Here is a 15,522-nt window from a genome sequence, read left to right as displayed (position 1 = left end):
GCAGCCATAGACAAATTCATCTTTTCTTGTTTGAGTACTGAACAGAGTCTAATGTGGGCCCTTTTCTAATTTTACTGTCAAAAGAATTTCTAGAAGGCTTCTTTCTGTTAGATGTTATGAGGTGTGAAGGAAACCACCCCAGCCATTTCAGAGGCCTATATGAAACTTCTCGTTTTTATATCAAAGTCTGTTTTCTGTGGCTTTAGTTGGGAAGTAAGAGTACAGGTCACAGAAAGAACCTTCAATGAAACCTCACTGAGAAGCTCTCTATGGACTCTTTTGGTCTAGCACAGAACCTGGAGAGATGGAAGGAGGAAATAGGACCTGCCAGCAACTCTCATGAAGCCTTATTCCTTTCCAGCCTGATAGATTCTTGTCTTCTCTGTTATTGCAAAAACATATTGAAAAGACGTCAAATGTCACCTTTCAATACTGTGTGTGTTTCATTAATAAGCACTTTTGATATATGAAGGATCTGAGTTAGGGACTAACATCTACACTAGTAGGAGTGAGGATTAACTGTGTAGCAGACATGTTGGGATCACAGAGCTTGTCAAGTGCTGCAGGATTCCGGTAAACTGAAGTACTTTTTCCTTGGTGAAGGGGCAACATGAGATCAACAGAGTGTGCAGATGGAGAAGTATTCTGAAAAGTGACATTCGAGGATGTGTTATCATCGGGAAGCAGAGGTACTTGAAGGTTCTGAGTAAAGAAAGACTGTAAACAAAAGCTGGGAAATCAGTAGGAGAAAGGCTGTTGTAAGGCTCCAGATGTGAGGTGTGGTGGGCAGATAGGCTGTGACAAAGGGACAGTGAGAATGAGAACAGAGAGCTCATCAGGCCCTGGAGCCTGTTTTAAAGGGAGAGGGTTTTGATGGTAATCGTAGGAGAAATGGCAAGTAATTTGTAGACATTTGTACTGAATAGGAGAGCTCTTTTATCACCATGGATTTACTCATTTTCTAGACCAAAAAAAAAAAAATCAGTTATTATGCAACTGGGAGTTGATAGTAAGGAGAAAGGAATGAAAGGATCAATCATATGATCTGTCATCTATTCATGGGGGGTGCACACATGCATGTGTGGGTGTGCATACAACAAAGGAGGACACCAGGATCGCCTCTACCTTTCTCCTTTGTGACAATGTCTAGGCGGACCTCTAGGCTGGCAGCTAGCAATCTGACAACTCCTCCCTTCTCTGCCTCCCACAGCACGGAGTTTATAGGTGGCCACACACAGCTGCTTACACAGGTGCTGGGCTCTGAACTCAAGTCCTCATACTTTGCAGAAGTGCTCTTACCTGAGTCGTCTCTCCTCTGGTCTTACCTCATGCATATGACTGCTTTTCTCAAAACTCACCGTTTCTGCTGTTTGCCTTAGGTGGACAGCACCAGTGTTTGCCCCAGTCAGAGCACAGGGATTCCACAGGTGGACAGCACCAGTGTTTGCCCCAGTCAGAGCACAGGGATTCCACAGGTGGACAGTGGTGGTGTTGGTCTCAGTCAGAGCTCAGTGATTTTCTTAAATTATGCTGGAAAAATTAAAAGTCGCTTAGAAACAGTTTTACTATTATATCACTCATAAGCCTATTAAATACATTTAATAAATAGTTAACAACGTCCTCAAATGAAAATACCCCATCCTGATAACTTAACTGTTTTCTGTTATCAAATACTTAAAGGATAAACGATACAATCTTTAACAATCCTGTGGTGATATTGTGTTGATCAAAATATTGTGCACCCTAATAAACTTATCTGAGGTCAGAGAACAGAACAGCCACTAGATATAGAGGCCAGAAAATGGTGGCACACACACCTTTAATCCTAGCATTCCAGACGAAGAGACCTATCTGGATCTCTGGGAATTCAAAGCCACACTGGAAACAGCCAGGCATGGTAACAAGAGCCTTTAATCCCAGGAAGTGATGGCAGGAAGCAGAAAGATATTTAAGGTGTGAGGACAAGGAACTAAGCCTGGTTAAGCTTTTGAGCAGCAGTTCAGCTGAGATCCATTCTGAATGAGGACTCAGAGGCTTCCAGTCTGAGGAAACAGGATCAGCTGAGGAACTGGCAAGGAAGCTTTTTCTGCTTCTCTGATCTTCCAGCTTTAACCCCAACACCTGGCTCCAGGTTTGTTTTTTTTAATAAGAACTTTTAAGATTCATACCACACAATCCCTTCTGAAAAATAGAAATAAAAGGACCGCCCCCTTATTGTATTAGAATAGCATTATTTTAATACAAAAACTAGATAAAAACATTAAAAAGGTAAATCATAAGCTAATAATTCTTATGAATAGATGTGTAAAAATCCTCAACAAAAAGGAAGCCAATCATATTCAACTATGTACAGAAGGAATTATATAGCCTTAGGGCAAGTGAGATTTATTCTAGTTGTTCACATCTGGTTCAACACTTGAAAATCACCTGTCATATCAACACAGTCTAAGCCACAAAGAAATCTTATCAACTGATGTGAATCCATCAACCAATAGAGACAGCACTCTGACAAAATCCAATAGGTGCACTCAACAAAAACTCTTGGTAAAACTGGAATACAGAGGGACTTTGCTGACTTACCCTCGAATGACCTTCAACTGACATATTGTGATTAAAGGTAAGAAAATGGGCACTGTTCCTTTAAGACAAGAACAAAGAGAAGAATGTCCTCTCCTACAACTCTGACTCAACTTTGTCCTGGAAGTCTTGTCTTAAGATAGAAACAGAGATTTTGTGTGTGTGTGTGTGTGTGTGTGTGTGTGTGTGTGTGTATGTATATGTATATGTATATATGAGGGAGCTTGTTAATTTATTGTTGTTATTTAAGTATAAAATATTTATATTTAGAAAATATCAAAATGTCAAAAATGGCACCCGAAATGTTGGAAGAAAATAAGGAATTCCATCAGGGTTGCAGGATACAAACTCCTGGACAATAACCAATTGCTTTGCTACACATGAGTCATTCACAATTAAATTTCTGGTTAGAAACAAACACAGTTATACTAGAACAAAACAAAATATGTATGAAATATTTACAGGCTTGACATGCATCAGTCTGTAAATATTCAGTGAAATAAATTATCAGACTTAAATAAATAGAGATACTTCATGTTCACGAACTGAAAGGTCATAAAGCTTTTAATCCTTCCCAAATACATTTATATACTTAACAAAATTTCATTAAAAATCTCAATACTCTATGTGATAGATAGCAACAAACTGATTCAAATGTTTCTGAGTAACTGCTAAAGTTTATGTAGAATAATCAATACAGTAATACTGGAAAATAGGAGCAGAGTTAAAAGCTCACTAGAAATGGACTTTTACTATCTGAATACTCATATATCTGTGAAAGGCACTAAATAAATAGTTAGCAATCTTCTAAAAAGATTCAATGCAAAACTACAGAGTACTATTCATAATTCATCTGCTGAGAGAATGTCTGAGAATTTGTTGTATTTAAAAATTTGTCACTGAATTCATGAAACAGCTTTTCCTGTTTTCTGTTGAAACATTTATAGTTTTGCATTTCACATTCAGGTTTACTATGATTTGTGTTTAGGTGTTAGATTGTGTCTAATATTTAATACAAGAAACCCTCCATTTGCCTCATAGCTTCAGAAGCTGCTGTTGATGGCCAGTTGTCCTGGTTGCTTTAGACTCAAGTGGGACTGAACATCATGGTAGTGGAAGCATGCAACACAAGAGACTGCTCACCTCCTGCAGGTCAGGAAGCAGATAACTGGAGTGGAGGGTGAGCCTGTGCACACAGGCTTCCTCCTTCTTCTCTTCCTTGTCCAGATTCTACACTGATCAAAAGCCTATCAGATACTGCAGATCACATTCAGGGCAGCCCTTCTCCTCTATTACTCTCCCAGGTTATCAGTCTTATCTAGAAACTCCTTAAACACCCTTCTAGGAACTCATAGGGGTTCTACAATATAATTTCACTGACAATTACAAATCAAGATCAACAATAGCATAGAGCGATTAATAATACTTAATGACAAAGGACTAGTGAAGAAGGTGAATATAACTGAGCAGAGAGCCCAGAAAAAGAATCCCATAAACATGGCTGACTCCTCTTAGACAATTCAGTAGAGAAGGCATAGTCTTTTCAACAATGTGCCAGAACACATACACCTCCATACACACAAAAATGAACCTGGGTAGAGCCTTACAGCCCTGGTAAACCTAAATGCAAACCTGAACAGAGAAACCAAGCTCCAGAAGCTTCACAAGAAATCACGGCTAAAGGCCTCAGTGACCTTGGTAATGGGTATGGAAAGACACCAGCACCAGTACAATCTGTGAGAGAAAACTTGAGAACTGGACTTTGCTAAATTCAAACTTTTCTCTGTAAAGAGCTTAAAAGCATAAGTTACAGGAAAAGAGAAAAACTTTCTAATTTATATCCCAAACATAAAAGAGCTCTCTTTAAAAGTAAACATAAGAAAAAAACTTCAGAGCTGGATGGTAGTGATGCATGCCTTTAATCCCAGCACTCAGGAGACAGAGCCAGGTGGATCTCTGTGAGTTCAAGGCCAGCCTGATCTACAGATCCAGGACAGACACCAAAACTACACAGAGAAACCCTATCTCAACAAAAACAACAACAACAAAAAGAAGATGAAGAAGAAGACTTCAGAATTAAAAATAGACTAAATATATGCACAGATACCTCATTGAACAAGAGAAACTGCTGATAAATTATATACAAAAAGATGAGGAAAATAAATTTTCATTAGGGAATACAACTCACAGGAAAATAAAATATAAATATTACTGCATGCCAACATGATGATCACAAATCTAATGATAATAACACAATCACAATAACAACTGCAGTAATGATGCAGGCCAACAGGACCACTAATTCCTTCCTTGCTGATGAGAGTATAAGATAAACCACAACTCTGCAGGGTAAGTTGACAGTTTGCTTCATGGCTAAAGACAGCTTTATCATACAACCTAGCAAGCACTTACCATGATATGAAAAGTTGTGTTTACCTTGAAACTGACTAACTGGTGGTTGTACTGTGCATAATCACCTACACCAGAATAAGTAAAGTGAATTTCAATAGGAGAATAAACTAGTGCATATTTAATACAAAATAAAACATTGCTCAGCAATATGAAAAGGTATTAAGTATTGGATAGATTAGGAGAACTACTATCAGTTAGTAGAGGCCCATCTGAAAAAATTACATATGACATTCTGGAGAAGATAATACTGTACAGATAGTCAAAGCTAAAAGCACTTGAGACAAGAGTATAAGACTGACCAGATGGAGCATGGGTGATCTTTGAGAGGAGTGAAACTATTTTGTACAGTATTATCATAATGGACACACTATACTATGTCTTCCTCAAAATCCACAGTAATTCACAACCCAAAAGGCATGGTCTTCAGATCTGTTGTCAAATCAGCCAGCACACTGAGAAGTCTCGAGACTAATGCAGAATATAAAAACAAGTCTAGTTGTCTTGTAAATGTATTAAAAGACTAGACCAAAGGCCAGAAGAGCTGGACATCAACACTGTGTTCCAGCTGACAGAGAGTGACCCCATGGGCATTCAGGTTCACAATTCTGACACCGCTATGCATAGAAGCTAGCACTTCACAGTAGATGTGGAAATCAGGTTTCTCACTGTTCAAGTGAGAACTCACAGATTAGCCAACAGGAGCAGGCTAAAATGGATGCCTGGTATGGATTAGAGTTGGATTAATATTATAAAATCACATCAGCTAGCTAGCTACTAAAAATTAGACAAAGTGTGTGTGTGTGTGTGTGTGTGTGTGTGTGTGTGTGTGTGTGTGTGTGTGATTGGCATAGTAAGTGATAGATAAGTTACAATGAAAATGTTTACTGATATGAATATACACATAAACACATATAAAAGCATACATTCCCTTGCTATGTCTATAGACAATGTCCATCACCACTGACATTAACAAAGTACAAAGCCCAGGCAATGCTGGTTTCTGTTTTCTAACACTCTTCTTTCTCCAAGACAAGGAAGGGGTTCTTTTGAGACATGGATGATTTTCCGGCTGAGAATGCTGTTGTGGAATTTTTGTTTAAGACGTGTTACATTCATTTCTGCTGTGGAACATTCATTTAATGATGTAAAGATACGTTGCATTCTTTTATGTTGGCATTTGTTTAATTCTGTGAAGCTGTGTTATTTTGCCTGTCTAAAATACCTGATAGTCTAATAAAGAAATGGGCAGCCAATAGTTAGGCAGGAGAGAGAAATAGGCAAGGCTGCCTGGCAGAGAAAATAAATAGGAGGAGAAATCTAGCAAGAAAAGGAGAAGGAGATGCCAGGGGCCAATCACCCAAGCACAGCTAGCCATGGAGTGAGAAGGAAAGAGAGATATACAGAATAAAAAAAAGGTTAAAAAAAAAAAAAGTCCAGAGGCAAAATGTAGTTAAAGAAATATGGGATAATTTAAGTTAGAAAAGCTGGTTAGAAACAAGCCTAGCTAAGGCCAGGCATTCATAAGTGAAAATGAGTCTCTGTATATTTATTTGGAAGCTGAGTGGTGGGACCCCAAAGAGTAAAACAATGAATAAAGAAAAATAAAAAACCCAACTACAGAATGCCCTAGATAAAACACAATAGAAGCGTACTTTACAAAATTCTAGCCCACACTGTCAAAGTCATAAAAGCTAGGAGGTATATTATTTCTATAATTATTTACTTTTCTCTTTTGTAACAATAAGTACTTTATTTCTAGCAAATCATTTTCTTCTCACAAAAATCTTATAAGGTGGATATTATTTTTATTGTCAACCACAGAGAAAGCAGTTTGCCCAAATATCATATGCCTTATAAGAAGGAGTTCAGAGTATGATCACTCTATTGGCACCATGGTGTTGACTAATGACATGGATCATATAATCATGACATGTCACATAACTATGGCAGCACAAGTGCCATTACAGTGTAGAATAGGGCCTATTCTTTGATTAGCTGTAGGATATCTTAGTTTTTATGATATGACTATTTTCATTGGTTTTTTTGTTTTCTTTTAAATAAAATGTGTATATAGATGTATTTTCTCCAATAACTGAATTGGTTGGAAGGCCGTCAGTTCCTACATGTGGTAGTGTGAGGAGGACTGTGTAGTCTTTGCTGTCTCTGTAGTACCTCTTGCCTTCTCCCTGCTTCTCTCTCTGCTGTGAAGGAACCCTGATGCAGTACCTCACAAGTCCTGCCTAATAAACACCTTCATGCTAGCAGTCTGCACAACTGCAAACTAATGTATCAATGACTGGGGTCACAGATGATGTGCACTTTCTAACTTCTCTCCTGTGGATACTGCTCTCTCCAGCTGCTCAGTGAGGAGAGAGGATTCAAGTTCATCAAAATGACAGAAAGTCCAAGACTAGACAAAGTGGTGCTCTTTTTTTTTATAATAGTGGAATAAACACAGATGTTTATGGGATTGAATTACTTAAATTAAGTAAAATTTATTCACTAAACTTTGATGTTTAGAGGAGTTCTTAGTTTGACTCCAGGCCAGCAGATATAAACAGAGGCACTGACCAAACCTGGAGTCATCTAGATGTCATGGGATAAACTTGGCAGTGAACAAATGGAGACTGTCATGCAGAGGCTACTTCTACACTTCCCATCAGCAGACTTAACATTCTGGCCACCTAGAATCATTTTCTGTATTATAAATCTTGTCTTGTGCTTATGAAATGCTATGACAGTTTTTTAACTTTTTAAAATAATCTCATTCCTACAAAGTCTAGGGCATTTTCATTCACATTTTACCCATCTCATCTACCCATCTTCCCACTGAACCCATTTCCCAACAATCCTCCATCTACTCATCATCCCACTGACCCCTTATCCCAACAATCCTCCATCTACTCATCATCCCACTGACCCCTTATCCCAACAATCTTCCATCTACCCATCTTCCCTCTGAATCCTTCTCCCAACAATCCTCCGTCTACCCATCTTCCCTCTGAACCCTTTTCCCAACAATCCTCCATCTACTCATCATCCCTCTAAACCCATTTCCCAACAATCCTCCGTCTACCCATCTTCTCACTGAATCCTTCTCCCAACAATCCTCCGTCTACCCATCTTCCCCCTGAACCTTTCTCCTGACAATCTTCCTTCTACTTTGATAGCTTGTTTTTCAACCTATTGAGTTTAATCAAGGCTGGTTGTGGGGACATAAATTAAAAGTTAATTTTTGTTTCTAAAAATGTCCTTAATTCCCAGGCTTACCTGCTGTTCTGTTATTTATTTTATCTCTGTTCCGTGGATTTGAAAAGGTTGTATGACTTGCTTTTGACCAAAGACATGTGGGAAAAGGGATCCCATGTATTGTATGAGGACTGTATATCACAAGACAAAGCTTCTCCCTCCTGTGTCCAGATGTCATGGTGCCCTGAAATGATGTTCATGTGAAAATTCCTCGGCAGCCAGCCCAATCTGCCTTGTAGAGGTCAGTTCCAACTGACCACAAGCTAATGCAGAAGTGAGATGAACAAATTTTGGGTTCGTTTTTTTTTTTCAACAAAGGGTAACTGAAATAAATGCTTCAGACCAATCATCTCCCTTTCTGTCTTTACTGGCAGTTTAATAACTATCACAAAAGCCATTTGGTATTTATTAAGATGCAAGCATTTTAAACCATGCTGCTTGTAAAACCACCATAATCCTCAATAAATGGCCTGTCCACTCTCACTATAATGATTGGTTCACCCTGACTGGTACTTTAGGACACCAGTGAACCACTGGCTCCACAGATGCACAAAAAAAAGGTACTGTGTCCTACTTTTTGTTCTGGTCTCTGAGGCTGTGATATCTCATTTGTTCTCAAAAAGAAAATCATTTTCTTTGTCCTGAAAGTCAAGGTTCATTCATTAAAACATGATTAACAGACTAAAAGGCTAGAGACTCCCATGCTGTCACTCAGTCTTCACAACACCAAGATGTCATGCATGGTGTGGGGAGAAATGAAAGCCTTGCTTAGGGTTTCCCCAACAGTAGGATAGAAGACTAGCATTCTACTCTGAGGTGTGACTGATAACCAAACTTACAGGATGTCCTGCTTGTTTTCAACTACCTTAAGGTCCAAACTAAGAGGTTCTTGTTTACTCAAAGGGATTTCTTTAGATCCATGTCATGACATTCTGTGCCTATGCACAGGAAGAACAACGTGCTAAGAGAACATCGTGACTGTGGGAGTCACCAGTGCACATATTTGCTGCAAGTCAGGTTTCAAGAGTCCCTGTACATTATGCTTTTCAGATCCAGTCAGAAGAAATCATTTAGATAAACATGGCAGTACAGATGACCCAGGCGCAGGTGATTTTTTTTCCCCTCCAATGACTCCTTACATCACTCAGAATCCTCTTAAAAAAAAACAAAAAAAAAAAACAAAAACAAAAACAAAAACAAACAAACAAACAAACAAACAAACAAAAAAACACTAGATAATCTTCCCTGAGAGAGGATTAAACTTTGGAAGGTGGTTGTCAGCAGGTTTCAGAAGCAGGCTTGCTGCTGTATAAATCCCTTTATCTATAAGCGTCTTTCCATTTGGGGAAAGCTAATGAATATGGTGATGAGTGTCATTTAAGAATCTGTGGTAACTCATTAGCAATTTTGTTCACAGTGTCTGAGACCACTGTGCCTTTTCCTGAGATACCAAGGGCTGCAACAGGCATTAGGACTAGAGTCCCCCCATGCTGGGAGCCAACTCTCTCCTGCAAACATGAATTTACAGTCTGAAAACCAAATGTCCCTAACTCCACAGTGAATTTAATGTGGAAATAAGACCTGCATGAAGAAGCACTAAGCAATTTTAAAATATCAGATTAAAACACAGCTGTTCAAATACATATTTTCAAACATTTTAGATCTTAAGAATGTTTGCCTAGAGGAATTTTTTCAATCATTTCACATGTAATATTCTGGCCTTGAAAGTGCTAAAATTCCAGGAGGAAGCCACTGGCAATCTTTCTGTTTATTAGAAAATGAACAGTGAAATCAGATAACTCTGGACTAAGATCAAATTATAAAATGAGTCCTTTTGAAAGTGTCAGTTTTCACAATCTGTTGAACATTTATAAATCTTTTAGGAACTTGGAAATCAGAGGCAAATTCATAAACACAAAGGGATGATTACAAGTTTGTAATTGTAGCTTTGCTGCTTTTCTCATTATAATAGGTTGTATACTCACTATAGAATAATTAGAAGGATTGAAAGGTAAGCAGATATGTCTATCATCTAAATAACAGCTATCTACATAATGTTACTTATCATGATTATTAAGTGCCCTTATATTTTGTAATACTGATTTCAGTCTTATATATGAGGTGATGAGGAAAACAGACTACATTCTGACTTATTTGTGCAATGTTCTGCATAAATACTTCCCTATAATTCTTAACTAAAACAAGCAAAATGAACAAGAGGCAAATTTTAATACCGTCTATTGGCCATCATGCAGCTATTCCATAATTCATCTGATCATGCTTTTTGTTGAATATTGTAAAAATACATATGAAAAAGAGATAAATATTATATTGGGACATAAAACTAACTATAAAACTGAGCATATGCAAATATGAGGGCCATTGTATCCATTCTTCTGTTGCTTTACTATTAGAGAATTAGCACACAGATTCCTCACACTGTCGTGTGTGTGTGTGTGTGTGTGTGTGTGTGTGTGCCAGGAGCCTCATGTGTCATGAAATGCCCCAGTCCCAGCTGTCACACAGTGTGACACCATCCATGTCTGCTGGGGACCTCTTGGTGTCTACAAAATGTGCATTGGATTCTGGTTTGTCAGTCTCTTCAAATCAAACCAGAAACCCCTTGAGCTGCTTTTCCAAGTGCTGATGTACAGATGAGGTTGGATGTTGGTAATGTAGGTTTCCTTTCATGCTGTCTTGTTTTTTCTTCTTTTGCATATGGATATAGTCTCATTCTGCACAAGTATTTATAAATATACATGCTTCTTCAGAAAATATATTTCACAGAATCTGCCACTGAAAAATGCAAGAAGTTTTACCATCAAGACCCTTTCTGCCCTGACCAAATTGCACTGTCCAGCCAGGGCTGTGGTCACTAATTTCAGACATGTTGTGCAGTTCTCATCCCATTCCCCATCTTCAGTGTCTGCTCTCCCACCCTTAGCACTGGTGAGTTTCATGTATATTCCAGTCACACACAAAAGCCTATCTTCTCACTCTTCCTTTCAAAACATTACTCAGATTTTATGGGATGTTCCAATTTTTCTTTATGAGTGTTTATCTATTATGATTCTAGATTGAAATTTCATCTCCTTTTAAAAATATTTATCTACTATATTCATTCTGGCTGTTCTGTGGTTTGACTCTTGACCTAGATTCTCCTCAAAGCTCCTAATGATTTTCTAGTAGTGGCTTAGTATGATTAACATCAAGGTCCCAAGGCTGCAGGTGGAAGGTCAGAGCTTGCTGAGTCTGCCTACCAGTTGTCAAGATGCTGATTTAATTCATTAGCCAAGTCCAGCATAAGGCAATGTTGCAGGCTGTAAGTGAACAAAGTGAATCTGAATGTTTCTGTTCAATCAGAAAAAAAGCTTCATAACATGATTGTATGAGCCTGAGTTTATGTGTTACCCTAAAAGAAAAAGCCCAAGAGTCTCTTCTCTTTTTCTCTGGATCTTTTCTTTCCCTTTTCCTAAAAAAAAGAATATTGTGCTCAAACTCACATTGTCGGATATTATATTAACTTAAAGTGTTTAAAACTTCACTGACAGATCTCTAAAAGGAACACTTACCACATTGTTCCCAAAAGGCTTTTTTTCCTCATAAAAATTATGATCCAAAGTGTTCTTGCACACAAAGCTCATCTGGAGGGCCATCTATAAATACCCATGGTGCTGATGACTTCCTAGAAGCTACTTATCCGCTTAGTTGCACTTATTATTCTAATTTCACACATACTCATTTTCTCTTGAATAGGAAAAATGCTTCTTGAAGAGTCAACTGTTTTCTGAACCCCTTGCTACTTCTGGTTTGCTTGCCCACTTCACACAACAACCCCCAAGCACCAGCTGAAGCAAGAACGGAATCGTGTAAGGCACCGAAGGCGCTGCTCTAACAGCCCTCCACTACACCACTGTCTGAAGTCCTGCCAAAGTGGGAGAAATGAGTACTTTACAAGGGCACATATATGAGCACTACCTCTATCTGGGGATTGTGCATTTAAAATGTGACAAGGCTGGGGAATGGGGACATCTTATTTTAGTTAGTAGAACTTGGCATAGCAATATGTAGCTAGTTATACCACATTTGGCATTTGCATTTTAATATAATCAACCTATTATTAAAATTCCATATTAACCAAGAACATATAAGGATAATGTGCTAATCAGCTGTATGTCACTATGTTAAAATGTCAGAGGGAAACAATTTAAATGGGGGAGGCTTATTTTGGACCACAGATTTAGACAGCTCAGTCAGAGTTGATTGACACATTGCTTGGGGCCAGAGCAAAGCAGAGTATCAGTGACAGTAGTGGGTGCTTGGGAGAGGAGGCTTCTAATGCATGGAAGTCAGGAAGCTAAAGAGAGGAGTAGGGGGTGGGAACAAAACACTCCCTTCAAAGACATGCCTCAACTGATGTCTAACTTCCTACTGAGCCCATGAGGCTGGGATCTCATGAATGCATTAGAGCATTGAGGGAAGCATGCTCAGGGTCCTCACCTCACAAACGTCCTATCCATAAACATCTCTGCATATCAACTAAGTCTTCAGCACTGAGTCCTCATGAGCAACCGTCTAATAAAGCCACAAGAAATAAATACAGCACTCAGGATAAAGGGACTGTTGATGTCACTGAGTAAGTGAAACAAATTCTCATACTAGTTTTTGAGAATCAAATGAAGTACACACACACACACACACACACACACACACACACACACACACACACACTAGCTCTATCGGAAGGCATGTAGACTAAAAATCATTCCTTAGTCTTCTTAGTCTTCCTCACACTGAAGTCACAGTCCCTCTGATACAAGCAGAAACAGTAAGAGGGTCACCTGGAGAACTTCCTGAAATGAAGTATCTCCCTACTTTTCCTTCCAGCTGCGGAGAACAGGAAGACAATGAAGATGTGGCCACTGTATCCTTAGGTGATTCTGGGTGAGAACAGAAGTCCACTAGAAATAGTCTTTTTCCATGGTGACATCAGAGAACTACCCGGTATTCTTTGACTGTCACCCTCCAGATTTTATATGAAAGAGGAATAAAATTATATGCAGTACAAATGCTATTATTGTCTTAATTTTTCTACAACAAATAACTGAACCCAAGCTTAATTCATATGTATTTGTTAACAGTGGATGTTTTTAGATGTAAACTAACACACAGTTAATAATAAATGAAAGTGCTTTAATTCCCAGAAAATGTATAATATAATAAATTGGGCATTATAAGGATAAATGACTATTATATGCTACACGATCATCTATTTTTGAGTCAGTTTTATTATTGGATATCACACATATCACATGACAATAGACCCAATATTTGGGGGAGCTATGACTGCAGACATTTGGGAAAGCTGAAATTCATAATATATAATATATACATGCATAATATATATACATATAAATATATACCTATTCATAAGATTCCTGAAAATTTCACAAATAACATTTGTGTCCAAAGTATCATGTTCTCAGAATATATCCTTCCATTACAAAGAAAAGATACTAAGATTTTATCATATATCCTATATACCAAAAAGTGTGTACTACAAAAATATTAATATTGTATGATTGGCAGCAACTAGGTTCAGTTGTGGGCTAGTTATTTAGCCCCATGCATCAGTCTCACAACTCACAGTACCCAAATCCACACCCTGATTAAACTGTAAATACTCAGAGGTCATGAACCTTAAGATGGTTTACAAATAGGAGTCTTCCAAGCCAAGAACACAAACATCAACTTTTATTAATATTAAGGACTCAGACTTTTACTGGATACCACAGTGTTATAGCAAAGTTCTTTGTAAATGAAAACTTAGTGGATCAAACTCAGAAAAAAGAATGACAAATGAATATGAAAATAAGCCTCCAATTGGACCAAGGCATGCTCACATGGTCCCTCTTTTTCCTACAGTGGCTTTCCTTGAATCCATGCACTTCTAGCCTGCCAGAGGTCTTGAATAGAGTCTTTGTTTCTATTGAAAAATTAGGCACTAAAAGGGGGAAATTCCACTCAGTCCCAGGATGTGGAGATACAAATGTTGAGATGTACTTCATTGCAATTCACATAAGTTTATAATTGATGTGCATCCATCTTCTCACAGGGCACACTGACCCTGTGACAGCACATAAGAAAGCAGTGTTGATGACAGAGACTGCTGTGTGCTACCCAGAATAACCTTCCCTCTCAGTAGCAGGACTAGTGCAGCATCAAGACACAGCAGATCTGGGAATCACACCAGGAGTTGGGACTACATGGCTCTCAGATGAAATGTGGCTTAGGAACACAGTTAGAGAAGGCTTTCTACCAACTTCATAAAACAGATTTTTCTTCCAGAGGCTGTGTCTATCACTCAATCATAATGTCTCCTGAAATTCAGAAAGACAAGCACAGAAGGGGAAATGGCCTGCATGAAATTATCTGATAAATTACTCAACAGCAATGCCAATCCTACAGAACTCCCTGGGCAGAGAGTTTGCTTATTTTTCATCTTGCCTGGTCATGGGGATCACATTAATGCAATTTCTAGACTATTCAGGGAAGGAAAAAGCATAGAAGTTGGAGTTTCTTGGGTCTCTCTGGTTGTTTCTCAAGTTTCATATTCTTCTCTTGAAATGTAGTACACCACATTATTATAATTTGTTAGCAAACTATAACATTTTAGAAATAATATGAGAAACACATTAAAGTGCAGAGACATGGAGAAGAGCTGAGAAATGCCACCCTCTACACTCAGTCCAAGCATTGCAATCATTAGCTTACAACTGTGGTTGCCTACACTCGGCCTGCACATGACTGGCTATATCAACAATCAGTCATGAAATGCGGCGGGGCTCCAGATGCCCTACCCTTTACTTAAAGGCTATTCATAGATTTTGGTAGAGGGAATCACCATCATTAGTAGTATATCTACTGCTGAGCATAACAGGTTCCAACAGATAGTTCCAAAGCAATGCTCACATATATGACACTGAGTACTCATTGGGTCACAAAGCAAAATGAATAAATACGAACTCAAGAGAAAGATTTCTGAGGAGTAGATAGATGTGGACCATGGGGACAAGGGAGGAGATGGAGACTGATAGTTGTCAGTGTGCACTGTGCACATGTGTGAAATCATCTAAGAACAAATTTAATTAATTAAAAATAAATAAAACTGTCAACATGAAGGAAGAAGCAATGTGGTAAAGTGTCGCATAGTGATGGATGGTAAGTCAAATCACAGTTTCTAATGGGAGTGAAAGAAAATTTGATTTAATACACTCTGTGCTG

At 38.4% G+C, this 15,522-nt stretch overlaps 1 protein-coding gene across 5 annotated transcripts in view; it reads right to left on the bottom strand.

Annotated features, from left to right (window-relative positions):
- Inpp4b (inositol polyphosphate-4-phosphatase type II B) overlaps positions 1-15,522 on the bottom strand; it is a 739,919-nt gene that overhangs the window by 505,934 nt on the left and 218,463 nt on the right. For all 5 annotated transcript variants that reach the window (XM_036187401.1, XM_036187404.1, XM_036187402.1 and 2 more), the window contains one exon: positions 1,359-1,530. The gene's annotated coding sequence lies outside the window, so the exon portion shown is untranslated. The remainder of the gene's footprint in view (positions 1-1,358; positions 1,531-15,522) is intronic.

The sequence above is a fragment of the Onychomys torridus genome, chromosome 5 (genome assembly GCF_903995425.1).
Source record: "Onychomys torridus chromosome 5, mOncTor1.1, whole genome shotgun sequence".
Lineage (NCBI taxonomy): Eukaryota > Metazoa > Chordata > Mammalia > Rodentia > Cricetidae > Onychomys > Onychomys torridus.
This window is presented reverse-complemented; position numbering and strand designations above follow the sequence as displayed.